Source organism: Anas platyrhynchos, chromosome 9, assembly GCF_047663525.1.
Source record: "Anas platyrhynchos isolate ZD024472 breed Pekin duck chromosome 9, IASCAAS_PekinDuck_T2T, whole genome shotgun sequence".
NCBI lineage: Eukaryota > Metazoa > Chordata > Aves > Anseriformes > Anatidae > Anas > Anas platyrhynchos.
In genome coordinates, this window is record NC_092595.1 from 19,137,204 (window position 1) to 19,162,979 (window position 25,776).

The 25,776-nt window shown below is 39.9% G+C and overlaps 1 long non-coding RNA gene across 2 annotated transcripts in view; it reads left to right on the top strand.

The window, feature by feature from the left end:
* LOC106019823 (uncharacterized) overlaps positions 1–24,285 on the top strand; it is a 36,657-nt gene extending 12,372 nt beyond the window's left edge. For both annotated transcript variants that reach the window (XR_005268048.2, XR_001194978.5), the window contains exons 2-3: positions 9,692–9,806; positions 23,823–24,285. This is a non-coding gene — a long non-coding RNA (uncharacterized lncRNA). The remainder of the gene's footprint in view (positions 1–9,691; positions 9,807–23,822) is intronic.
* Positions 24,286–25,776: the final 1,491 nt, after the last annotated feature.

Here is a 25,776-nt window from a genome sequence, read left to right on the forward strand (position 1 = left end):
ATATCAGCATTCCCTGCTGGCTACAGAGTGCACTGTTTGTGCTGGAGCTCACTGGAGGAATTATGAATGTGCAGCTTAATCTTCTGATGAATTCACTTTCTGTCGCTCTCCCCTGTGTTTACTTTCTGCAAATAATCCAGTAAGTTATGGGATTTCTGGTGAAGTCTTCCTGAAAATATCCTCATAAAACATCTCTGCTCATAACCATCAAATATTGGGAGCATATTGTGCTCTGCATTTGTCCAATTAAATTTTAGATAAAGAAATCTTTAAAAAAAAAAATAATCTTAGTTCATTTTGAATTTAAAACAAACATAAGCAAAACTCTGTTCCTGGGCTACATGCAAATGGGAGGTGATAGCATCTGATAAATTGTGTTGAAATATTTGCACAAAAAATGTCTCTGGGTACAATTTGTGTACGGACATATTGAGCAAAGTTAGGACACTAACTCAGGACTTGGCTTTCAGATGTTCCTGTGGAGATTCTTACCAAAATATTTTGCTCTTTAAAGCAGAAGTAAAGGAGATTGTGGAGGGTTTGAAAGAACAATTTTACTACTCCTATATTCCAGGCTGGTCTCTATTCCTTTCCCTCTGGTCTCAAAACTCCCACTCGAGCACTTAGACACAACAGTCCTGCTAGATTTAAAGGACTAAATGGCAGCATGAAAGCCCCAAGCCTATCCAGCAGGTTTGTGCATCACTCTTCTTTCAGAAAGGAGAACTTGAAAAGTCTTGTCTGTGGCATGCAGTGTCCTAGTTCTGCTGCCTTCACATAGGGGATGCTAAGGTAAGGTCTGCCTCATGCTGACTGCTGCATGGGCCCTGGCTACATGCCAGCCTGAAGCTCTTTCCCAGTTCTAATAGAAAGTGTTAGCAGTCATAATGTGCATTCCCAAATAACTCTTTAAAGAGAAAGCATAGATGTGTTCAAAGTTGAAGGAAAAATCCTACTGAACTATAATAATGAAAAAGGCGAAGTTATTTCGGGAGCAGTAACTCTTATCCCAGCTTGTGTTTAGTTGAACAAGGTGTGCTAGTCTCCCCATACAATTATTTAGGCTCTTTACTTGCCATAACTAAGAGGTCTGGAAAATACCATCTGTTTCCACCATGTGCTGTTGTGCCCCACAGCAAGTGGCATCAAGTGTGATTGTGTTTGTGAGATGTACATTGGAAAAAGTGGAGGGGCTGGGGATACTCATCATTTGTGGTTTTGCAGACTCTTCCATCTGAAAATATTTCTCTGGTTGCTGTTCTCCTCTGGGTCATCCTGGAGGAAGATGAGGGGAACTGGAGAGCATGGTGACACCCATGTACAGCTGCTATTACCTTTGGGATATTGTGTTGAACAGAAAACTTTGACAGACATGTCCTTACCCACACACGGTCTTATTTTTATTTTTTTTCTTTCTTTTTTCCTTTTATTTTAAAAAAGGGAAGACATTTCATTACAACATAAGCAGTAACAGTGGGTTATTATAAAAACACTACAGCTGGATTATGCAGTTGAGTTCTTGGCTTAGATTGAAAAGAATGTCTTATTTGTTTCTTAAATTTCTAGGCAAAAGAAAAATCTTTTCCTGTCCTAGATAAAATTCCCCTAATGTTACCTGTGTCATACCTGTGTCTTCTCTCTGTCACTGACAGTAACACACCTTTTGTTACTTAACCCTACCGATTTGCTGACCAATTAAAACCTCAAGGAAATTACTTAACTGTGCTCTTTTTTTTTTTTTTTTTTTTTTTCCCTCCCTGTTGTCGCACCTTATTCTGCTTTACCATCTCTGCCCCAGTGTTATCTCTGGAACCCCCCCCCATCAGCTTGAGAAGGTATTTTTTTTCCCTTTTTTGCTTTTGTATTTTTTCAGTTGTCTTGTTTTCATGCAATTGCTTTGTTCTGTGGGGTCCTAAAAGAGAAGAGCTATTGCTAAGAAGCTTTTCTGAAAACATCTTTGCTGTTCTGGCCTGAAAGACAGTGTGCTAAAGCATCAAAGATCTGTTTTATGATTCCTCTAAGGCACAATCCTTCCTGACACGCACACTGGCACGAATGTGCATGTGAAGGAAGCTACGCGCCACATCCTCTGCTTGGAGGCTGTATCTGTCCAACAGAGAGAAAGCAGCCGCTGGAGGTGGCTGTGAACCTGTTGTGCTCTGAAAGCTGCTCGTCCCCCGTCAGCATTGCCAGCACCCGTGGGCAGCTGGGGGGAGCTGCCTGGCAGCTCACACACTGCGTGCTCTGTGCTGCAGACCCTGCTTTGCCTTGGAGGATGAACTCCAGCTGCGTGAAGGCAGTGTGTGAGTTGGCCCTGAAGCTGAGTTGCCCCTAACAGCCAACGTGTGTTTGCTGTGATTTAACTCCTAGATGAAAGGTATCGAGTGACTCCACAGGAGGCTGGTATAAAACCTGGCTGAAGCTCCTCTGTATTGCCATGCAGTGCAGCCTGGTCAGCTGGTTCTGTCTGTTCCTTCTGGTGAAATTGTCTATTACTCAGCTGACTTACTCGTGTCTTGTGAAGGTGTATTTTTATAGAAATTTCATGAACAAGCTTCTAAAGAGGGATCTGGTGGGCAATATCACCAAAGAATTTAATCCCTTAACTGGCAATGTAAAGATGTTTTTATCTAATGCTTTTTTTTTGAATAACAATATGGCCTTTTCTTTTAAGTAGCTTTGTTATTAAATGGCTGTTGGAACCCTGGGTAGTCTCACCAACCTCCTGTTTCTCCAGATTTTCTCTAATGCCAAATAGTTTTGTCTTGTTCGCGATTTTTTCCTTTATTCTACTCCCTTCTCCTTACCTCTTCCCCATTCCAGTATGACAAAATAGGCAATAGCTGGAAGCTTTCCTCAGATTGAGATGCAAAAAATAAATAAACGAAGTCAGAAAACTGGGAGGCTTAGTTAAAAGCAGGAGAACACTGATCCCAGACCCTTTCTCAAGTAGCTTGACTTGCTTTCTTGTACTCTTAGCCGTTAGAATGAGATCGCTACAGAGTCACTGCAGGTGAATCTAAATCAGTAATTAAAGGTCTTGGTCAGATAACCAAGTTACTCAGTCTCTACATGAGGCAGGTGGCTGGCTCTTGGTTAAAAAGGTGAGATGGCCAACATGTCCATCTGAGCAGTGAAGGGGTTTGCTGTAGAACACCTACAGGGAGGAAAGTCTTAAATTCTTGGTGACAGGTGCAACGTGAAATCTGTTTGGTTTCATGTCACATTTTATGGAACTGGAAAAATAAGCCAGATGTTAAAACCAAACAAAATATCTTTGTTAACAAGACAGTCTTTTCTCGTTTTTCTTTTTTTTTTTTTTCCTAACTAATCTCAATGAAGGTTTTCTGTGAGGCCTACCCCATGGAGGTGATGAGGCACTTCCAGAGGCTGGCACTGGCTGTTGTACAACCATCACTGGCACTCTAACCAAGCTCCCACTTTGCAGGGGGGTACTTCTGATATATACATGTATAAGCCTTTTTAGTCTGAAAACCTGTGCTCTTGCAGAAACTCTTCACTGAGAAACTCTTGCACAAGCATCTTTCAGTTCTCACAGCATAAGAGGTTATGAGGTCTTTAAGATCAGTAATGGTATGAGGAATTAAAAATTAGGAGTATATATACAGCATTTTTTTTTTTTTTTTGAGCATTTCCCATTGACTTATCAGGCAGTAGTCTTAGAAAAACAGAGAAAGTATCCTTCATAAAGTACAGGTAGATCAATAGCTTTTTAGTGCCATTGTGTGTATCTAACTTTATCTGATAAAACTGCTATTATTTAATGCTGGAACTCATGGGAATATTTTCCAGGGTTCATATTCTTTCCTGTTTTCTTACAGAAACAGGCTCCCTGGCTAAGTGGGCCATGTCTGACACGATGGGGCTGTTTCTATGTTCTTACTCGTGCTCTGCTCGTAAGAGTGCAATTTGAAGGGAAGGGCAGAGCCTCCCTGGAGATGAATGTTAACCTCTTGCTGAAACCACATGTAGTGGTGCGTAAGGCAACTTCTAGTGAAAACTCTTTGCTGAGGCTATACGAGTGTGATGTGGGGCTAGGTAGAGGCACTGAGACCAGGGAAAGCTTCTCAATGATTCTGCCTTAGTCTAGAGCCTTTCATTTGCATCTTTCTCCATCGAGAATACCCAGCGGATTAAGAATCATATTGCTTTAAGAACAACTTTTTCTTTATAACATCAGCTTTGACCCTTTCTTTGACCACCATTATTTTAGCATTCTTTCAGTTCTACTGGAACTGCCACTTCAATCTTTGGCTTTTGATTTAATAGACCCCTGTCAAAGCCCACATAAAACTGATTTAAAATAACCATAGAAACAGAGTGTATTTTCTTAATCTTTCAGATTGATGTTTTATATGCTTCTCTCTGATCTTTGTAAAAATTCAATAGAAGAACTTGAAATGCTGCATTTAGGTAAAATAAGCTAAAATAGAAAAAATAAATAAAAGCAGGTTGTTGTGCATGGAAGGTATGATTTTATGCTAGAATATTGCCATTGCAATCTAGCTAAGGCCCATTCAAGGCGAAGCTCCAACAGCTTGCCAGGGGCTGTCTCCATAAGCTGGGGCTGCTGCTGCTGGAGCCTGCAGTAAATATTCAGCTGTTTTACAGCTGGCAACTGTTAAAGTTGGCACAAGCCCATGTAAAATGTTTAGATAAAAAATAAATACTCTTTTTTCTCTCCCTTCAGAGGTAATCATGTTAATAAATATCAAGAAGAACAAACAAATAAATCAGTGGTGAGGATTCATCAGTAAATACTGTTATCTCCCTCATTTAATTTATAAAGCTGCAGAAGCCAGGTGCTTGCAAAACTAACAGGCTTCACTTTTTAACAGCAAATCTACTGAATTGTAGTGGGGCTGTCTTTATGGTATGTCTTTATTTGTTTGCTGAAGTAAAGTGGTTGTCTCCTTGGCACTTTGAGCAGATGGTCTGGGTTCTCTAGTTCTACCGAGATCTACGGTTGTAACTAATGCAATAGCTGTAATATCATTTTATGGTAAGGTTAATTTTTTATGAAGGGTTTTATAAAGTAGTTTCTCAAAGCTGGGACTGACCTTTTTTGAATTCTAGCTACAGAACTTCCTGCACCTGAAAATGGTGGCAAACATTTTTATATCTATGCAAAAGCCATACTTTTATCATACTTTATGGTTTAGCCTTCTGATTTTCTCAAGTTCTCCTACCAAGTGTTGCACAGCTCATGTACTTGGAATACACTTCACATGCTATAAAAGCAATAACATCAATGCTTTCTCTTTAGATGTTACCACACATAAACAAGATAAATAAGGAATTATGCTTCATGAAGTAGGATGGAAACTTATCTTCATCACAGTTTCATCCTTATTCTCATAATTCTGAAGTACTTTTAGCTGCTCTTGCACCTTCTGAATTGCATTAGTGCTGCTAGGATGAGCTGCTCATTCCATCCTTTCATCTTCCTCTGAAATATTTCTTGTTTAGCGTGGTCTTTAAACAGATGTTCAGTGGCTAAAAGATAGAAACTTTTCAGTTTCATATAGCAGAAAGATCTCAGGAAGTGAGAGTCTTGCTAGTTGGGTGCTGAGATTTTGCTCCTGGCTGCCTCAGGGATTGACCAGAGGGGAATGTGGCTCCAGGAGGTTTGAGCAGCAGGCTGGACCCTCCCTCAGAGTGCTTGTGTGTGGCTTTGAGCTTTGCCATGAAGCTGCTGTGTAACTGTAGATATAGAAATCTTCCCCAGCTAAATTCCTCTGCTCAGGCCTGTTTCCTCTGTCTGTGTCTTAATCAAGACCTTGTGATACTGACACCTCAAGTTCTTACTCCAAGAAGAAATAGTCCCTTCTGGTGCTGTATGTGAGGCTGTATAGAAACATAATTTCTTTGGCTTGAAAAAAACTCAAGGGTACTCTGTTTTGAAATATTCCTGTACCCTGGGGCTAGGGGGCAGAAAGAGAAATTGGACTGGCTGTACTCACACATGGATTGGTGCTAAATCAGTTCTCAGCCAGCAGGTTTTAGATGTGAGTGGCAGCCCAGAGAACACAGAGCTGAGAAGAGGCAGATTCCCAGCAGATCTCAATGATCTCAGCCTCATTCACTTGAGTGGAGCTGCCAGTTTGCTGCGGGATTTGCTGCAGGAAACTGGCAGAGAAATGGGGATATCAGCAAAGACATTAGTCACGTGTTGCACAGCAGTTTGGCATGTGGCCATTTCCTACAAATTACCCTCACAAGCTTTCCATCTTGTAGCACTGAGCTATTAACGCACTAAACTCTAGGCAGTGTCTTAATAGGATTTCTTCTGTATGCAATGTATATGACATTATTAACAATTAACTTTTGGGTAGACCTGTGCGGTGTCAAGAGTTGGACTTGATGATCCTTAAGGGTCCCTTCCAACTCAGGATATTCTATGATTCTATGATTATAGTGAGTAATGCTTGTTTTCGTACATGTGCATGTAGGATCCAAGGGCCTAAAGAACAGCAAATGGTGTTCTAGTGTTCAAATGTCAAGCTTTCAGGGTTGTCTTTGTGCCTGTAGAAGGCTTTTGAGGCCAAGAAGCCATACTAGGTGAGAAGCTTCTTTAGGAAACACAGGGGAGGACGGAGTGGGGTGGATTTTCTGCTCTATTATCACTGTCCATCAGATGTCATGCCAAAAAGTGTTTTTCAGTCTTATAAATCTAGAATTTATTGGAAGACTTTTGCTGATCTCAAAGTTCCTTCTATACATCCTCCTTACCCGTAACACTCTCCTTACCTGAAACTTATCTGTGCTTTTGCCTTCAAAAGTTGCCAGGCACATAATTCCAAATTGAACCTCATTAGCGGACAGTACTGTGAACTCAGACAAAGATCAGGAGAACAACACCTTTTCTCAGTCCTCTTTCATCTGAGGAAGTTCAGGTCCTGCTAGCAATTTTCACAGCAGCTAATAAATCTTGCTCTTGGGACAATTTGTTTTTATCTTTGCTCACGTTATTGGGCTTCAGAGTACTATATCTTACACTCCAAGTACCTTCCATTTTGCCTGTGTTTACAAGAGGATGCACGCTTCTAATTTCCCTTTCTCATCAGGTATCAGCGGGAGTTTCCATCCAGATCTATCAAAACAGATGCCCTGGGGAGATCTAATCCAGATTCCTTCTCTTTTCCAAGTTCATTGCAGTTAGTCATACAGTGAGAATCAGATTTCCTGGGAGGGCAAAGGGCAGTATGATTTTCTTGTTTCTCCATCAGGGTTTTTGCTATGTTAAGCATTCCCTATTGTCTAGCACAGAGTGGGTGTACAGTGCCCCCAGTCAGGTGATAGTTACATCCAGCCTTACATATGAAGCATTTGTAAAGCTCTTCCCAAATTCATTTTCAAACTTCTGCTGTAGGAGTTCCTCTGCTGCCCATGTTCTCAGTATTTTCTATGTTAGCAATTTATAATCTTTTTTTTTTTTTTTTTTTTTTTTTTTTTTAATTTTATAGGCACAGATTTCTGTATTCCTGTCCCCACATTTCTGTAGTATACAGAAGTAAATAGGAAGGTTTACTTAGACAGTGGGGAGTCCAACACTTAAGTCAATCGTATGATGCTCATTTATTTTGAGGGTGGGGTGGAGTCCTGGGTCTTCTGGATTTTTGAAATATTAGAAAACACTAGGATTAATTTCTTTCAGTAAGGAAAAAGTAAGGGAAAAATTGGCAGGAGAAACAAATATTTATATGTATGGTTTTTGTCCTCCTACAGTAAAGTAATGAGGCTTTTCTATTTAGTCTTTGACAAGTGATATTTTAGTTCCTAGTGAAGCTAAACCTTTCTCAGGAGCTACAAAAGCAAATTTGGGAAAATAAGGTTTCCAGAGCAGGAACTGGACATGAACATAATAAATAAAAGAAAAGATGAGAAGAGTTCTTGTGTGTATTATGACTTAAAATGTACCGCGAAGCCCACGACTAAATCAGAAGCATGCTAAGCATGCTTGGGTAACTCCCCTCAGGCTAGGCCTCTCTAATCTTGAAATGCAAGAAATCTTGCATACAGAAATTTTGGAGAATATATTTCTATTGTGTTTCCATAAAGAAGTGACGCTACTTCAGGTGCCCCCTTCTGCCTCTTATGCCCCCTGCCTCCTAGCTGCCCTCTTGTGCTTGCCCCCTTGGGACGCGCAGGGGAGCTGCGTTCCTTTCCTCCTGGAGGCAGCAGCAACGCTCTCAGCTGCCAATTGCTGATTGACTTCATTTATCCCAGAGTTTCCAGTGGCCTAGTTTTGTGCCACGAAACACAAACAGTTGCAGGATATTTAATTAAAAACATGAACATACAAACTCAGAAGAAAGCACAAAGTGGAATTTACAGAGAGAGCTGAGAATAGCCGTGGCCATATGGATTTCATTGGGTATGCGCAATATGCCGATACTGTCTTTTTTTGTTAGCAATTATCTGCTCTCTATTTTCTAGCCCTCTAATTCTTGTTTTGCATTTAGCATCTCAAAGCTATTCAGGAGAAACATACTTTAAGCATCATTACTACACAAATTGGTAAACTGGGTGTAAACATTTTATAAGCAACATGTTCCATTTTTTTAATGGAAACATTATTTCACAGCTGCTGACTTACTGGGTCACAAGTTAATAGTGTCTCTGCTTAGCAGTGAAATTGGGCTATTACTGACTGTGTCATCATGAGTTAGGCTACTGTGGATTTTTCATTTCTAGTAGTAGTTATAAATACTGTATCATCATTGTGAGCCTTTCTCTTTCTGTCATAAGGTGTATTTGATGGATCAGGGATCTGTTTTCTTATAGAATATCAGCTATAACTATCTTGATACTGCAATTTGAGCATCATATTCAAGGAACTGACTGTGTTAGGATGATAAGATATATTCCAGCAAGCAGTTCTCATTTGTATTTCCTGGATTTGTAAGAAGCAGTGGAAAATGTTGTCCTGCATGTTTTTAATAATATTTTTAAAAGAATGTTAAGGGAGATCACCTGAATGATCTACTGTTGCCTTGAACTAAAGCCAGAAGAAAAGAAACTTCAAGAAACTCTGGGGAGTTCTGCTGTGACTTCCTTTGCTGTCATGAGAGGGGGGAATAGCACAATCCATGCATCTGCAAGTCCAGGGAAAGTGAGAAGTGTTTTGTTGTTGGAAGCATCTGTTTACAGCAAGAATTCAAGGTGTAGCACAGATAATCATTGTGCACAATAAGATAGATGTTGGAATACTTATTAGCATCCAGCAGCATGCTCATAAAGTTAGGACAGCTGTTAAGCAATACATTGCTGCTTTTTGCTTCTCAATGAGCTGCTTCTGCAGGCTGCTAGCTCCGTGTCAGCAACACCCTTTGCTCTACAGGCTGCCGTGATCTACATCTGTCAGAGTTGTCCCTTGTCTTGCACTGTGGCTTGTTCTATAAATCATACTTTGGCAACAGACATTGAAGGATTGTTTTATTTAGAGGTAATAGTACTTGGCATTGATAGGGCACATCAGCGAATCACATTTAACTTTATTAAGAATAAACTGAGCTTCGTAACATCCCTATGGAGCAAGAAAGTATCATTATTTCCATTTTATCAGATGTGAAATTTAACATTTTAGTGTATCTTATGGGCTGTTATATATATCCTATGTATTCTATCTTAAACTTGTCACTGAATGGAATCCTTGTGTCCTTTGCAGGACGAAATCCTCATGTGATGCTTAGTGTCCATGCTGCTCTCCTGGGGGTCATGAGCAACGTGACTGATGGCCTTGGCTGACTGCAACTGACACCAAGGGATCTTTTCTGAATGAGGTATGAGGCAGAATGCCTTCTCTCTGCTACCGGTCAGCTGCCAGAAATATGTACATTAGTTCCTATCTTTTTTCCCATCTGTGTGGAGTTGAATTTCTAAACCCAACCTGCATACTGGAGGTTCAAGCCAGCTGAAGCGTGCCTTTACAGCTAGGTAAACTGGGAAGCTCACGTGAGATACACAAAGCCGGTACATCCCTGTGTGATTCTGGGGAGTGATGGTAGATGTCAGATCTTAATCTTCAAAGACTTGGCTTCGTATTTATATTTGCAGACACTAGGGAAGCAATAAATATCAGCTGTAAGGATGGGGATGTCTTTGTAGTCCTGGCTCACTAAAAGTGAATAAGCAATGCAAATCCCTAGGCAGGTAAGCATGATTAAGAGCTATACTGTCTTGTTCCTGTCCAAAAAACTGAACAAATGAATGTGGGGAAGGATTCAGAAAACTAATCCTGAGATGAGATCAGTCAGAGTCTCTCCTATGAGTATTACCTGTAGATGTTGGGAACATGAAAACAATATGTCTTTCCATAAATAGTAAAATATTAAATTTGATAGTACTAATAGGGATAATTGGCTGATTGGCAGTGCAGTACTCAGTCACTATCCCAGAGAGCCGTAACTGTTGGGTGATGTCTGGGAGAGACTGCCACGACCACAGCAGCCTTAAAGCCCTGGTCTCAGGATCTGCCTGAAAGGGGTTACTGGAAGGTGTCAAAGAACCAATGACCAAAACTGTGCCAGAAACAGGAGAGAGAGAGGAAACAAACAAACAAAAAAGATGAGAAATGGCCATGTGTCTTAGCCAAGAGACTTTTTAAAAAAAAATCGTGTTAGTGATAAACTGTTGGCTAGAAAGATAGCCGGATAGTATCTTGGTCAAATTGGGTTGTGCTAGAGCCCAAACTGGCATGAAATGGCACAGTTCTGTTAACTTTTCTGGAGTATTTTATTATTTAATTATATTTATTTTCAGTAATTTGCAAGTGGTTAGGATCTGACTTCTCACTAACTTATTATTTTGGAAAACCCCTATTGGGATTTACTGGGTTGAGGACAGCAGTATTCTTTGTAGCATTGATTATAGACTCTGGATTGAAAGATACTACCTTGGCTTTAAACAGCGGCACTAACACTTGGAAAAAAAAAGTGTTTCAGAATTTCTTATATCTACCACGATGTTCCATTTTCTGAGTATTTCTAAAGAAGAATGTGAAAAATTGTAAGCATTGCAGAAGTAATTACCTCTGAACTCAATGTTCTTTTTGCTCAGCTTCTCCTTGTTCTACTCACTATTTCACAGCATTATGTCCAAACTATTTAAACATCAAGTGTTTGTGCAAAGCATGCATATAGCCATTAAGATGGAAACGTGCATTTAATACTAACAGGAAGAGGTGTTCTCATAATATGATAGTTATTCAAAAGAAATGGGAAGAGGGTAGAGAATTGTCTGGTCTGTTAAAAAAAGATCGAAGGGCTAATTTTTGTTTCACTGCTAAAATGAGTTCATGATAATGAAGCTGACATTTGCCAGTTGTTCTTCTCTATTTTTTACTCAAAAGGAATCCTAACTAGCCTTGGTTATAGATCAGGTCATTTAAGCTTCACTCTTCTTTTGGCCTGCTGCTTCACGCTGGATTTGAAGGGGAGTTTGTTTTGTTTTAACAGTTGTTACTCATTCCTTCCAAAAGTGATGGTCTTTTTTTAAGAGAAGAAAGAAAAGAGGGGTGTGCACTAGATTTCACTCCAAGCTGTGTATGTTTTTGTGAGCATGGGAGCAGGAGGGTGAGATAAATAAACTAACTGTATGGGATGAATAATGCTTATCTATGGGGTGAAACTTACGCAATGTGGTGACAGGCTCTCTATGTAAATGGTGTCAGAAGCTGGCTGTTTTCCTTGTTGAAGAACAGTAGTTTAATGCTGACAATATGCTTTTCATTCTGGTACAGCTCAGCACCTCCCAGGATGGGGGAATGTGGTCTGCAGTGCTCTTGTGTATGCTTTGCTTTGGATTTGGTGAGATATCTTTGCAGATGTGCCTGCACATCTGCAACACAATGCCAGCAAAACCTGGGTACTTGAACTTTTATTTAAAGTAGAGCATTTTTCTCATTTTTGGCCTGAAAGTTTTCAGATTCCATTCTCTGTAGTTTAGCTGAGGACCCCGGCAGTTCACCCCTGCTCTTGTGATGGCTGGCAAAATTAAGCAGATGTCTACGGTTTTTATTTGCTCAATGATTCTTCAGAGCAGACATAAATAAACAAAGATATTACTACGATATTTAGAATTTTGTCTCTTGTTCCACTACTCTCCAAAGTTTAATTAATGTGCACTAACACTAAACAACAGAGATTGGTTGTGTGAATAAATTATGATCAGATGTGTTCAATTATGGATGTGCGTGTGTGTAAGAGAACAGAAGACATCTAAAGCAAATATGATGCATGCAAGGGATACGAAATACAAAAGACATTCCTTAGTGCTGAAAGCCCTAAACTGGTGGTCTTTTCAGTGATTTGTTACCCCTTCATTAACCACTGCCTCAAAGTGTTAATGATAAAAGCAGATAATTATAATGCCATCTCCTAACAAAGAAGCTGCTATACCAATAAATAACAGGCCCTATAAAATTGTCTTAGATTTGTGTTTGCACAGCAGATAGCATTCAGTAAGGTCCTGTTAGCTCTGGAGAGGTTTGTGAAAGGGAACTTTTTTTCAATTTTTATTTTAATTTTTGTTTATGCTGTAACATCAGAGAAAGAAACAAAGGGTAAAAAAACAGTTATGTGAAGTTCTAAGTGTCTAATGCAGAAGGACAGAGCCAACATGGTGCTCTAAAAGACAAAGGTAAGCCTGTGGGATTGCTACAGAGCTTGCCGTGGTCAAGCCTCATTGTTTTTTCAAGAAGGGAAATATGGTAATGAGTTTGATACCCAGTGTGATCCTTTCTACACTTGATTCCATATTTGTTTACTTAGCAGTAACGAAGTACTGACTGCTTATGACACGAATTTAGGAAGTGGGCTAGTGAGAACATCCTGTAGCTGTTCATACAGCACGGCCAGAACCACATTTAGCTAAGATTGTCAGTAAGGCCAAAGAACAAACTAGCTGCTAAATTGATTTCTCTCTTGCTACAGAGACAGTCCAATTAGAAATACCTGGAACCTGCTGCCAAGGAAGCTTAAGTCACTGCAGCTCTGCTGCTTCCTCAACTCTTGGGCTTTGCTCTGCCTTTGAGCTCTACAGTATCTAATCACAAGTACGATATGGTTGCAGCAAATAAAACGCTGTGGAAGGAGAAGCTGTAGGCAAAACTCTTGGGAATGCTCAGTTTGTAAGACAGCCCCCCTTCTTTGTGCTGTAGAAGTGCCTTCCTCCTGGTATCACTGAATTAGTGTGAAGTGACTCTCCCACTGCTCACCCAGCTTTCCAGGTCAAAAGCGAAGGAAGCAGCCATGGCTCCTTCTCCATTTTTTTTTTTTTTTTAATTTTTCTGTGAAGGAGACAAAAAAAATAAATAAAAATAAGGCTTTATGGCTTTATTTGTTCAGTCTGGCTCCAGGCCTGGGGCGATGTGTATGGAAGCAGAAGAGAGGCACAGGGTGTGTGAGCGCTCTGCTCCCTGCTTGGTGTGGGGCACAGCGTGGAGCTGAGGGCAGCTTTGCACTGGCCTCTGACATGTGCTGGCTGCCCACTAGCATTACACTGTTACTGTCTTAGGTACACTTCTTAAAGGAAGTTACCAATGCTGAGCTAGGTGAGAGAAAGAAGCTTCATGAAATAAATATGGACAGCGAAAAGAAAATGAGTATAGCTGTTTTCTGATTCTAATTAGTGCTCCAGGCTGAGCATATTGTGAACATAAAACCTTGCAGAAGAAAAGAATTATCAAGACAACACGAGTCATCAGTTCAAGTAATGAAAAGGCACTTACAATTTAAAAAAACAACTTAGAAAAAAAAGCTCCATTAAATAACTATATTTCTAGAGAAAATTTAGCATTTCCTCCTGTACTGACGTTTAGGCAAGATAAATATGAAGCATTACTGGTTGAACAGAACTAGTTACTGCTGAAAGCTTCTGTCCCCTTCAACCAAACCCACTTACCCTGAGCACAATAACAGAGGGATGCACTTGTGTAGATCGCAACACAGTTTAGGGAGAGAGTAGAAATGAAATTGCTCTTAGCCTTGATTAATGTTGAAAATATTGATCAAATGGCTTATCTGCCAAAAATGAAAGGCTTGTGAGTGTTCTTTGAAGATGGAGCATGGGTTTAGTAGCAAGATTCTGAAGGGCTGTTTGCAAGTGAGTTGATATGAAGGTTTTTTTTTTTGTTTGTTTGTTTTTGTTTTTTCCCCTAAGGACAGCAGCGTTTGTTTGAAAAGGTTTGGCTGAAAACAAACTAAAACAACAAAAATACTTTTCTCCTTGAATATTACTTTTTCTTCTGCATATATACACACATCCATATGGACTTGCCTGTTGCTGTGTTACTTGTTAGAGCCCATTCAAAGCGCAGATGGCTGAAGAAACACCTGTGGCCACCCTGTCCTGGAGCTGGCTGCACTGTGCTGCAGGCTCTGAGGCAGCGCAGGCTTCAAAAATTGACCCCAAAATACTCATTTTCTTTTCCCATTGTCTTGGTTTGAACATTTACTTCCATCTTATCTGCCCATTGTTTACTTTCTGCTCTCTGTCCTCCTTTGCTGTTAATCCTATTGCTTGCTGTCACTGATTTCTTGTCTTCTCCACTATCCCCTGCTGGTGTTACCATGTACCTGGTTTTATGCTGTATCTATTCCATTTCTTGTGCTTGTTGGCCTTTATTGTATTAAGCCCAGAGTTTCTTTGTCAACATGTGTGAGATGATATATGGCAATAAGTTATTTCACTGAAAACTTTCCTCAAAGGATTATCCCTCCTGGGTGAAATGATTGTTTCCTCTGTCTCAGATTAACTGCCCTAGAAAGGAAATATTTCACGCTTCATTATTACCATTAATCTTCCAAGGTGCCCCTCTGAATGAAAACCCATTGTTTTGTTTAACAGAGGGGGTCACCAATACAAGTTATCGAGTCTAATTATACTGTTAACAGATGTATCTGTCAGCTTGCCTGGTGTTTGTTAACATAACATCACTGAAAATTATATTGCCATGTATAATACTTTTTCAGCTTGTTATGCAGACCCACACTTTTTTCTGTTAACTTGAGTAAAATGTGATGGCTCTTCATCTGCTGTAGTGCACAAGGAAGTATATTTACCTTTCAGGATAGCAGGAGACTCACCTTAGTTGCTATTTCAGGAACATGAATGAATAGTGGGAAAGGGAGCATGCAGTTCTGTGCACTTCAGACCATTGCAAAAATCTTCTTTTTCTTTTCCTTGTAGGGGGAATCAAGATCAACAAACATTACCTCACTCGTGCTTTCTACTTCCTATTGTTGGTAATGGTGACCTGTGCTCGGAGATGCCTTTGCATCTGAGAGTAGCAGGAGACCAAATTATTCGCGTCCTTCATGCCTCATGCCCCTTCCTGACTCATTGCCTTTGGAAAGGCAATGTAAGTTATGTTCTGCAGCAAAAGAAATATTAATTTGCAGATGCTGCTTGCTCATTTCTTTAGGCACTTAAGTAGTTCTGTAAGAGCTTTGCATGAATTAATATGTAGGATGTGCCAAACTCATTATATTTCTCCTATGATTTATAACTTCATCCTTTGCCTTTTTCAACCAAGAAAGCTCAGGTGCAGGAGAGCACTGTAAAGTGGAGGAGCTCGGGAGGCAATGAGCCAACGTGTTTCATTAGCCGTGTGTGCTGTCTGGTGAGGATTGCTCAGTCTTGTCAGTCCTACTGTGTCTTCTAGGGTTTTTGTTATTTATTGCCCATAAAGCAAATCAAAGTACTCCTTTGCCACTGACACAGCCAGAGCTAAGCGCTGTGCCTCTTACTTCTTGGCTTGTGATATGTTTTTAGAGTTTAAAGGATGCGTATACAGGAATTGTCACTTATTCTGAGTTTTTACAGTGCTTAGCAACTTTCAAGCCACTCTAAGGATTAATAAATAACAATCATATCTTTCTTCCTTCCTATTCTGCCCTTTTTTGTTCCTTTTGCTCCCAGAAAAGCTCCCACATGTGCCCATCACACTCCTACGGTTTCCAAGTCAAACACTAATAAGCTTGAACATGCTGGAATTAGGTTAGCCTGGGTTTCATTTCGTTTCCTACACATTACAGTATAGCTTTAATTACAAGGTATCTCAATATATCTTTCTTTTCTCTACTCCGCCAGCAAACCATTAGCAATCACTGCTCTCAGGGCTCTCTGGGCACCACAACCACCCCGCAGCCCCTGCTCCCAGCCAGCTCCCCAGCACTCCCCTCGGGGTTTTCCATCTCTTCCTCCTCTGTGCCCGCAGTGGAGGGGCGGACTGGAGAGCACAGGGGTCAAGGGGCCTTGCTCTCTGTGCTGCGTGCCGAGCACAGCACTGCTCTTACAGGCAAAGCAAGCGGAATCCTTGTCAGCCCCTGAAAAGCTGTGATAGAGCTTGCTCAAAGTACACAGAGCTTAATCTTCAGAGCTCACTTACATGCTTTAATGACAAGTATAAAACACCCGCATGCAAAGTGAAATTTTACAGAGGCTGTTTCTCAAATGGACTTGAGTAAATTTCATTGGAGATGAATAAAAGTACATCTCTGACCCTTTTCAAATGCTCCAAGACAGAACTGCTCAGAGGCTGAACAGTACAGATATGAGAAAGTTTTAAAATGAAGAAAAAAATAGAATAATGTTTGGATTTATTTCTTTAAAGGCTGAAGAGTTTTTGCTGGAACTTCGTATGAAGTAGAATCCCAGCAAAACTTTAAGCCAAGAAGTTTAGTTGGTGTTTTGGGAATTACAAGCAAAATCATAGAATGGCTTGGGTTGGAAGGGACCTTAAAGATCATCTAGTAAAAAATGGTGTTTTATGATTGAAACTGTTCAGTATTCTCAGTTATAAGAATGTTGCTACTAATATAAAGAAACAAAGATATGTATTTCTATCCAAGTATTTTTTCCTAAGCTTGATACTTGCAGCCTATTGGATTTTACTCTTTGGAATCAGATTTACACCCCTGCAGGTTTATCACATTGCTTGAAACGGCTATCATTCTTATAAACCATGAAAAAATTAAACATGGTAATTATTTTGTTTGACAAACAGGTTAGGCTCCTGCTTCCTCTCTGCTGCTCACTAAGTAATGGATCCTGGTGGTCATGGAGGGCTGACGTTTGTGTGAATATCTGGGTTCATATGGAGCAAAGTATCAATGTTAAATCTCTATCAGAAATCAAAATATCTATTAGCCATTTCTGTGTCTTTGATATCAGAAAGATCTTTCTCTTTCAGGCATCTTTCCATCTTTCTGTCTTCCTTGAATTAGTTATGGTGAAAATAACCATAACCATTAGTTATGGTGAAAAGGGAAAAGTCTCTCAGTACTTTTACTTTTCAAGACATCTACCTCTTCCCTGCAGCTGTGGTTTCATAGCACAAAGCAGAATCTAGAGACCCTTAAGAGGCTTGAATGCAAATAATGATTTCTAGTAACCACTACAGGAGTGATTGCCTTTACTGTAGTTTTAATAGGAGTCAGTGTAGTTAGAATGAAGAACACAAAATTAAAAAGGAAATTCAGGAAAGTAAATCTTTGAGTCTGTAGGATGTTGTTACAGGCAATGAGAAATCCTGTACCGTCAGTCAACAGCCCACCAGTTGGTAAAACAGCAGATTTTGTCTTCTGTGTGTCTCTAGTGTGGTTCCTTCTCCCTGTTGTGCACGGAGCTCCCCACGGATTTCCAGGGAGTTTGCCTATATGATCAGAGTGTCTCTGGATCAGCCCAGTCATGGGCTTGAGTGGGTTTCCACTGGGCTGTGGTGTAAGAGATTGTTAGCAGCTTAGATGTGAAGTGTTCTGAAAGAAAACTTTAAAACGAGCAGTCAGGAAAACACACATTAATTATAAAACAAAAATGTTAATGGAAACACTTGTGGCACTGCTGTAATGCTGCCTAACAGGCTCCACTGGTGGTTTTAGCTAGTCTGGAGGGGTCTAGAAGGTGGCACCTCCCTCTGCAGATCTGGGCTGAGTTTTGCTCCATGGAGGCAGGCTGCTCTTGGCTCCTGGGAGCAGGGCTGTTGCACAGGCTGAGACCCCAGCATGTGCTTATCCTCATGGTAAGCCAAGGCGCAGACATGTGGGATGGGGCTCTGGATTTGCCTTCTTCCCATCTCCCAGGGAATTAGGTAGGGATAACATCTTGGACTCCTGCACATAGGAAGTGTCATTTTTAGAGATTCTTAACTTCTGCAGTGTGCTTGTGTAAAGATCAACTCTGCTGTGGCCTAGGCTGATAAAATACATTTAGGTGAGAATGACATTCGCTTTCAGGGCTTGGTAATGCTCTTTTCTTATCATGAATTTACTTTAAGCTTGTCTTTGTAAAATTGCTCATTTCTCAAAGTGGATGTAAGGTTTGGCTTTCCCTAAAAATAGGGGAATAGTACACTTTGTCCTATTGAAAAAGAAGCCATAAAGTTGCAGTACCAGAGAGTTATTACCTCTTCATAGCATCCAGTGTATGGTCGGTGCCCACAGATTACGTAGGCAGATTATGTGCTTTGTTTTGCAACCTTTGAAGCTAATGGAACCTCAGAGATGCTCCTGAATTGATCATATTAAATGTAGTGCTGTCTTGTCTGGAAAGGCTGAGGGAGTAAGAAACTAAATTCCCAACTTTGTCACTGAAGGAAGAATACTCTGATCTTCCTGTGCCAATTGCAGAAAACATTGCCTAAGGATGTAATACAAAGATCAGAGAAGAAAGTCCCAGCACTATCGCAAAGACTGGTGTTATAGTCATTGTGCTTGCTGCAGAACACTGCTGTTGTATTTTGTAGCAATCTTTTAAACATTTTTCTTTTTCCCCATTTGTTTAAGATGAATATCCTTTTAAGTGAAAAACAAGGCTGGGGAATATAAGGGAAATCTTAAAATCTTCTGTTAAAGTTTTGATTTATTCTGATCTGCCTTTACTTTCTTTTAATTTGTTCTCCTGAGTAGAATCACAGAATCATTTAGGTTGGAAGAGACCTCCAAGATCACCTAGTCCAACCTCTGCCCGAACACTAACCAGTCCTCCACTAACCCATATCCCTAATCTCTACATCTAAATGTCTTTTAAAGACCTCCAGGGATGGTGACTCCACCACTTCCCTGGGCAGCCCGTTCCAGTGTCTAACAACCCTTTTGGTAAAGAAGTTCTTCCTAACATCTAACCTAAAACTCCCCTGGTGCAACTTTAGCCCATTCCCCCTCGTCCTGTCACCAGGGACGTGGGAGAACAGGCCAACCCCCACCTCACTACAGCCTCCTTTAAGGTACCTGTAGAGAGCGATAAGGTCGCCCCTGAGCCTCCTCTTCTCCAGGCTGAACAAGCCCAGCTCCTTCAGCCGCTCCTCGTAGGACTTGTTCTCCAGGCCCCTCGCCAGCTTCGTCGCCCTTCTCTGGACTCACTCAAGCACCTCGATGTCCTTCTTGTAGCGAGGGGCCCAAAACTGAACACAGTACTCGAGGTGCGGCCTCAGCAGAGCCAAGTACAGGGGGACAATCACCTCCCTAGCCCTGCTGGTCACACTGCTTCTGATACAAGCCAGGATGCCGTTGGCCTTCTTGGCCACCTGAGCACACTGCTGGCTCATATTCAGCTGACTATCAACCAATACTCCCTTCTACTACTATACTATTCTTCCCCCTTCTCTCCCTCTTTGTCATTTGAACATTTCCTCTTGATTTGAATCCCCATATCATTTGGTGCAAAAAGTCACCTGAGACAGTCACACAGGCCAAGGGGCAATGGCCATTTTATAAACATAAAAGTACCGTGTATGAAAGCTGTCATGATATGTTATGCACCTTGACAATAAGTTTCATTATTCTCAAATCGCATTACTGCATCTCTTACTAATGTCTTCTCAAGTAGTCAAATGAAGCTTTCCATTTTCCTGCTGTGTTTCATCCAGGTAAGACCAAAGAAATGTGGTGACTCTGGAGTATCGGGAACTGACCATCTATGCCTTCTGGCTCCTCCTTATGTAGACCTTATTGATATATCCTCCAGTTCTTCCTGCAGTAAAAGACAGGTTATGAAGATATTTTCCTCAAAGCTCTCTTACATCAGGCTACCTGTGGTGGTAAGCCTTCAGCTAAGGGGAATGAGGTTGGTCTGAGTTCTCTCCATATGAGAGCTGAGCTCTAAACAAGAGCATCTCTCTCCTGCGTAGAATGAAGTTGAAGGAAATACCCAGTAAGCAAGTATCCTTTGGCTCGCTTCTGAGAGTGGTTTAAGTCCAAACAGGGAGAGGGCCTTAGAGCTCACCAGCCACCCTTAGTCACCTACTCCTTATAAACCTGGTACCTCAGGATATCACTAATATATCGTGACAAGCGCCTAGGTCACTCGTACTTCTGATGATGTGCTCATGCATTACCAAAAACTTGTGCATCTGTACATCTCTGAGAGAACCCCCTTACCTATTTATTGTGCTGTGCCCAGTTATTTGATAAAACAATCAATTGCTTTTGTTGCTGCTGACACACACTGAAAAGTTTCTGACCGTTTCTTGAAGAAAGAAAAACCACAAAATTGTTTGCTTTGAAGACTGGGTTTTGTGCCGTAAAACAAAGTTCACAAGGGCTCAAGGGGAATAGTTTCATTAGCTAGAACCTGCAAAGACTTCCACAGTTAATTTCCTGGGCAGTATCACCTGTATACTGTGTATTTGACAGGAATACAAAGAAATTGGAACTGTAATTATTCCGTCTTCTCAAGATAATTTCTAGATAGATTAGTTCAGAAATAGGAAATGGAAAAAGCATTTGAATGATTGTACGTAGCTTGGTTTAGGATATTTCTTTGCAATCATCTTAGATTTGTAACACCTATATTTTATTTAAAAGAAAATTGACTTCTGGATTATCATATTAACCAAAATTAAAACACAGAGAATAAAAAATGACTGAATTATTAATATGCATTCATGACACCCCCACAGCATGGAAGTCTGATACTGCCACATGAAAAAGATAATGTGAAATTGAAATCTGTATATAGCTTTTCATCATAGCTTTGGATAAGATGACTCTTTAATTATCAGCACTTCACCTCCTTTAGAATAGCAGATTTGGAGGGCAAAAAATAGCAGAAGCTTTAATCTAACTTTTATTAGGTAATCCTTATATTATTCTTACCTTTTTAATCAGAGAAACTGTGGCAAAACAAAATGTAACATGATCCGTGGTTACCTATATTTCACTTATTTTTTTCAGTTTTTATTTTGTCCCATTCTTCTAAATTCTCACTTTCTGTGCTCATGGTGCCATTTCCTACCTCTCTGGGTACCCAGGAGAGTCATTAGCTAAGGAGGATTATAGCTTTGACTTCCCAGGGGTCTGTGGAGACTACCAAATGCAGCTCTTTACCTTGAAAATATTTGCTGATGGTAAGGTAAAGGTCTCTCTCCCTCTCTCTCTCTCTCTCTCTTTTGTTTTTCTTTTTTCTTTCTCTTTTCTGTTTTCTCTTTTCTGTTTTTCCCCCCTGTTGCATGCACTGTCTAAAGGCTTGATCCAACTTCACACACACACACACACACACAAAGCATTACTCAGAGTATTCATGTTCTTGTCCATCCACCTACCAGTGTGAGAATTCTTGAGCGTATGACCTTTGGTAATAAACTGGCATTCTTATACCACAGTTTTCATCACAGTTTTCTCCTCTAAACCATATGGGCTTGACTGAAAGCTCTAATCCCTCACTTTTTCCATCACTTATTTATAAAGCTGTCCCGTTCACTGGTCATGCAGGTAATGATTTGCTATGAGGACTGAGAAATTCATACTCTTCTGGGTGAGTCTCAGAGCTAAGCAGTGTGACTAATAAGATGACCAAGGGAATATATCTATTTAATTACTTAGAGCAAAGAAAAAAAGAAAAGGTAATTAAGAAAAAGTACTTAAAAAGACTAATTTTAGAGACAAACAAAAATATCATCCAGAGAGCAGGAATTTCAATTTTCCCCCTAATGTGAAGTTTCTCTTCCTTTAGATGTCATTTCTGTGAGGTATGCTACTTCTGAAAAAGGAAGGGCTGAGCAAAGAACCATGCAATTTAGCATTTTCAAGATAAGGAGGCATCTGCACAAAATTCACATGCTTTGTAGCAATTCATGGTCTTTAAGGTCATGAAAAATCATTATGATCATTTAGCTGAGCTAACTGCTAAATATTTTACCTTCTGTTTCTATACACCGCTTCCAGTAGGCTGGTTTTTTGTTGTTTGTTTGTTTCTTTTTGGTTGTATAGCAGCTGGTCTCATGTTAAAGATGTTGTCTGTTGAAGAATTCCTCAGCTTTCTTGGTAATCTGCTCCAATAACTAATTCATTCAATAAAAACAAAATTCATCTTATTTCTAGTGTCAGCTTCTGGCACTTTTTCATGATTTTTGTCTGCTAAATTAAATGGCTTGGGAATTTACTTATCTTGATTCTATCTAACTGATTCCAGATTTACTTGATGTGTTTTGACAAAATTAATAGATTGAACTTTCTACTTGGTCTGTGCAAAACATATTTTTCAGTTCTCTAGACATTCTGGTAGCTTTTTCCATAAAAAAAGGAAAAAAAAAAAAAAAGGGGCAGTGTGGGGTGGCTCTCCTGCCCTCCTGCTCCTCTTCCCCCTGGGAACAGTTTTTCTGTTCCATGGTGAGTGTGCTGTGTGATAATGCTCAGGGCACTGAAACCTGTTATTATTTAAAAAAATCTTCTGTAAAAGTTATTAATACATTTCTGGAGAGACAGTTACTGTGAGACTTAATTAAATGACAAGATGTTTTGAAATCTTTCTGTAGAAAATACCGTAGTATAATTAATAAACAATGTGGTTCAGATTCTCCTGCATCCCTAAAGAGTTTATGGAGGCAGGCTGTAAGGGCAAGAATGTGATGAGGATTTTCTTGTAAGATTTCTCCATCTTTGAATGCATAGCTTACATGTATTTTACTTTAAACAATTAGGTACAAAAGTTCCTCATTAGCATTGTATTAGTGGGCCTTGCTGATAGAAATGTGTCTCCAGTCTGTATGTGCCTTTTTACCTTGACTGTAGTGTGATCATTGATTTTTGAGACTGTTCACTGATTTTGTTAGAATTTTGTGAAGGCAATTCATGTCTCCCCCTTCTCTTTCAAAATAGTTTTTGTTCATTTGATCTCTTATCTCTTTTTTTTTTCTTTCTTCTGATTGATCCGTGACTTATAATGTAGGCAATATTTTGACTTTAATGTAAAGATTGTTCAAAGGAGAAAAAGTAATCAACTTGAATGGGACTTTCTTTTCTAAATCCATCCCAACACTACCAACCCCTTTAGCAGCCCATGTGCTGACATGCCTACGCTTCTTCCTCTCAATAATGTACATCTACATTTCATATATTATTTTTCTAAATCTTCCTTTCTTCTGCCAAAATTGTGAATTTTTGTGTCTTGAAATAATTAACTTGTTACATATACAGTAAATAGCTTTGAAAAACATTCATATTTGGTGATTTGAATATCTTTAAAAGAACATACCATGTACAGCCCAAGCAGTTGAACAAGGAACAAAAGCACTGCAAGCAACAGATAAAAGGAAAATAGAGCAAAGCAATTCGTTAGCTGCAGTAAGCATAGTGAACACTGAGCAAATTAGTAAAGGCTTAAACTCAGAGGAAGTATCAGATCAGATTAAACACAGAAAAAGAAAAACCTCTTAATATGGTGTAAGCCAGAAAACAGCTGTATATATTATTATCTTTTGTTACAGAATAGCAAGTAGCCAAGATCTCTCTGGATTAAAAAAATTAAAATAAAATCAAAATCCCGTGATTACATCTGAAATACCCGTATTCCTTCCACAGTGCAGCTGGCTCTACATCTCCTCTGCTCCACCTGTAGCTGTTGTCCCTACCGGCTATTGAGAACAATCCCTGGCACAAGGTAGTCCTGGGACTGTGCCCTCACAGCTTGGGGAACTGTGACTTGGCACCAGCCAGCAAGGGGCCAGGGAGCAAGCAAGTGGTCAAGCAAATGGCTGACCAGCTGGCCAGCGCCTGAGCTCATTTCCTGAACATATTTTAATTAGGACCGTAGCTGAGAACACTGAGATCCCCTGCTCACTCTGCGCTTGAACTGAAGAGCACAGCTTTTCAGTCTGTGTCTTTGCACCCCAAAGTACCTGGTTACAAATGATTCATGGCAACACTTCTTACAGAAGGCCAAGTCACCAATTTGTCCAGTGAGAGCTCCAAGTATTGCTGTTAATATACGGAATGAGTTCAATAAAAAATAAAAGTGGTCTTGAGAACCAAGTTTTAAACTTTATTATTCTGTATTTCATATACGTGACTTAATTCAAACTGGATTAGGGATTTGATTTCTTGGCCCATTTGGACTCACCGAAAGTTTTACTCCAAGCCTTTGGACACTAGGTTTTAAGGCAAAGCTCAAGAAAACCAGTGGTAGTTGATTCTTTCTGTCTGAAATGAACTCTTTCTTTTTTAACTACTCATAGTGCTGTAATAAATTATTGCTACAGATTAAATGGTTTTGTTACAATAGAGCTCTTTGTAAGGACAGTAATTAATAATATGGGATAAAATATAGTTTATATATTAGTAACTGGAGGGCAAAAACAGGATTATCACTTTTGGGGGGACTGTACCATTCAGTTTTCTGTCCTGCTCATCCTACTCTGAGGTGCTGTGAGAATTTAAAGTCTAAAAATTAAATATAGTTCTCATTAAAATCAAAAAAGCAGTTTTTCCTCAGAAGCCTTAAATGAGCAATGCTTAGTTTTGCAAAACAGAATTTCTAACATGAATGCTGTCACTATTTTTTGCATAATCTAGCGAGTCTCACTTGTGTTTCTTGTGTGATTGCCCAGCGAATTCAAACCAATTTCCCCTTCCTGGTACACACGAGATGAAGCAGTGTGTGCTCTGCTGTGGGGAATCAGCATCGCTTCCCTGCCCCAACTCCCCTTAATTCTGAGATCAGCTCAAGTTTCTTCAGTAGGAATTCCCCTATTGCTCGATTAGAGCTCTCACATACCTGGTAACAATGGGTGCATGAGATCTGAGCATCTTTGGATAGTTTTCCTTCTAACTTGTGCCCAAGATTATCATCCCCAAGGATCTACAAGCAATACAGCTGATGTGTTTATAGACAATAATTTAGCAGAGAAAGCAGCACAGCACCTTTTCCACAGAACAAATGTTTTGAAGACTCTGGCAACATTCGATATTATATCTTCTCAGCTATTTTCTAAACTTAGTGTACTATTACTCTCTTCAGGGTCAAATTTTACAGCTCTTTCACATATAAAGATGTCTTTGATCTGGAAAATGTTGCAGAACTTTCACCTCTGTTTTTCCTTGGCTTCAGTTTTCCTAAATTTTCCTCTCATTCCTGTCCGATTTGTCATTTCAGATAGTTGATTTGTTAACCTGCGCTACTTCATCAGATGCCTTTTTAGGGTGTTTGTTAATCTGAAAAACACAGAACCGCGCAATGCCATCAAAGGATGCTGTATGTACAAGTCAGCAATTGGGGCACATTCAAGACTAATCACAAACCCACATTTATACATAACTTGCTCAATAAATACTGTGGAGATACTGGATAATAGAAATGTTTTTAAAAAGGAAAAAAAAAAAAGAATGGGGGAAAAATATGCATTTAGTCTTCCTTGGAAACCATTCAGTCATGAGCACATTGCTTGAAAACTGAGCATCTGAGTGACAACAAATGGGGCAAGGAGTTCTTCCCATTTCAGGTTAACCTGAGTGAGAAGTGAAAAGAGCAGGAAACTGA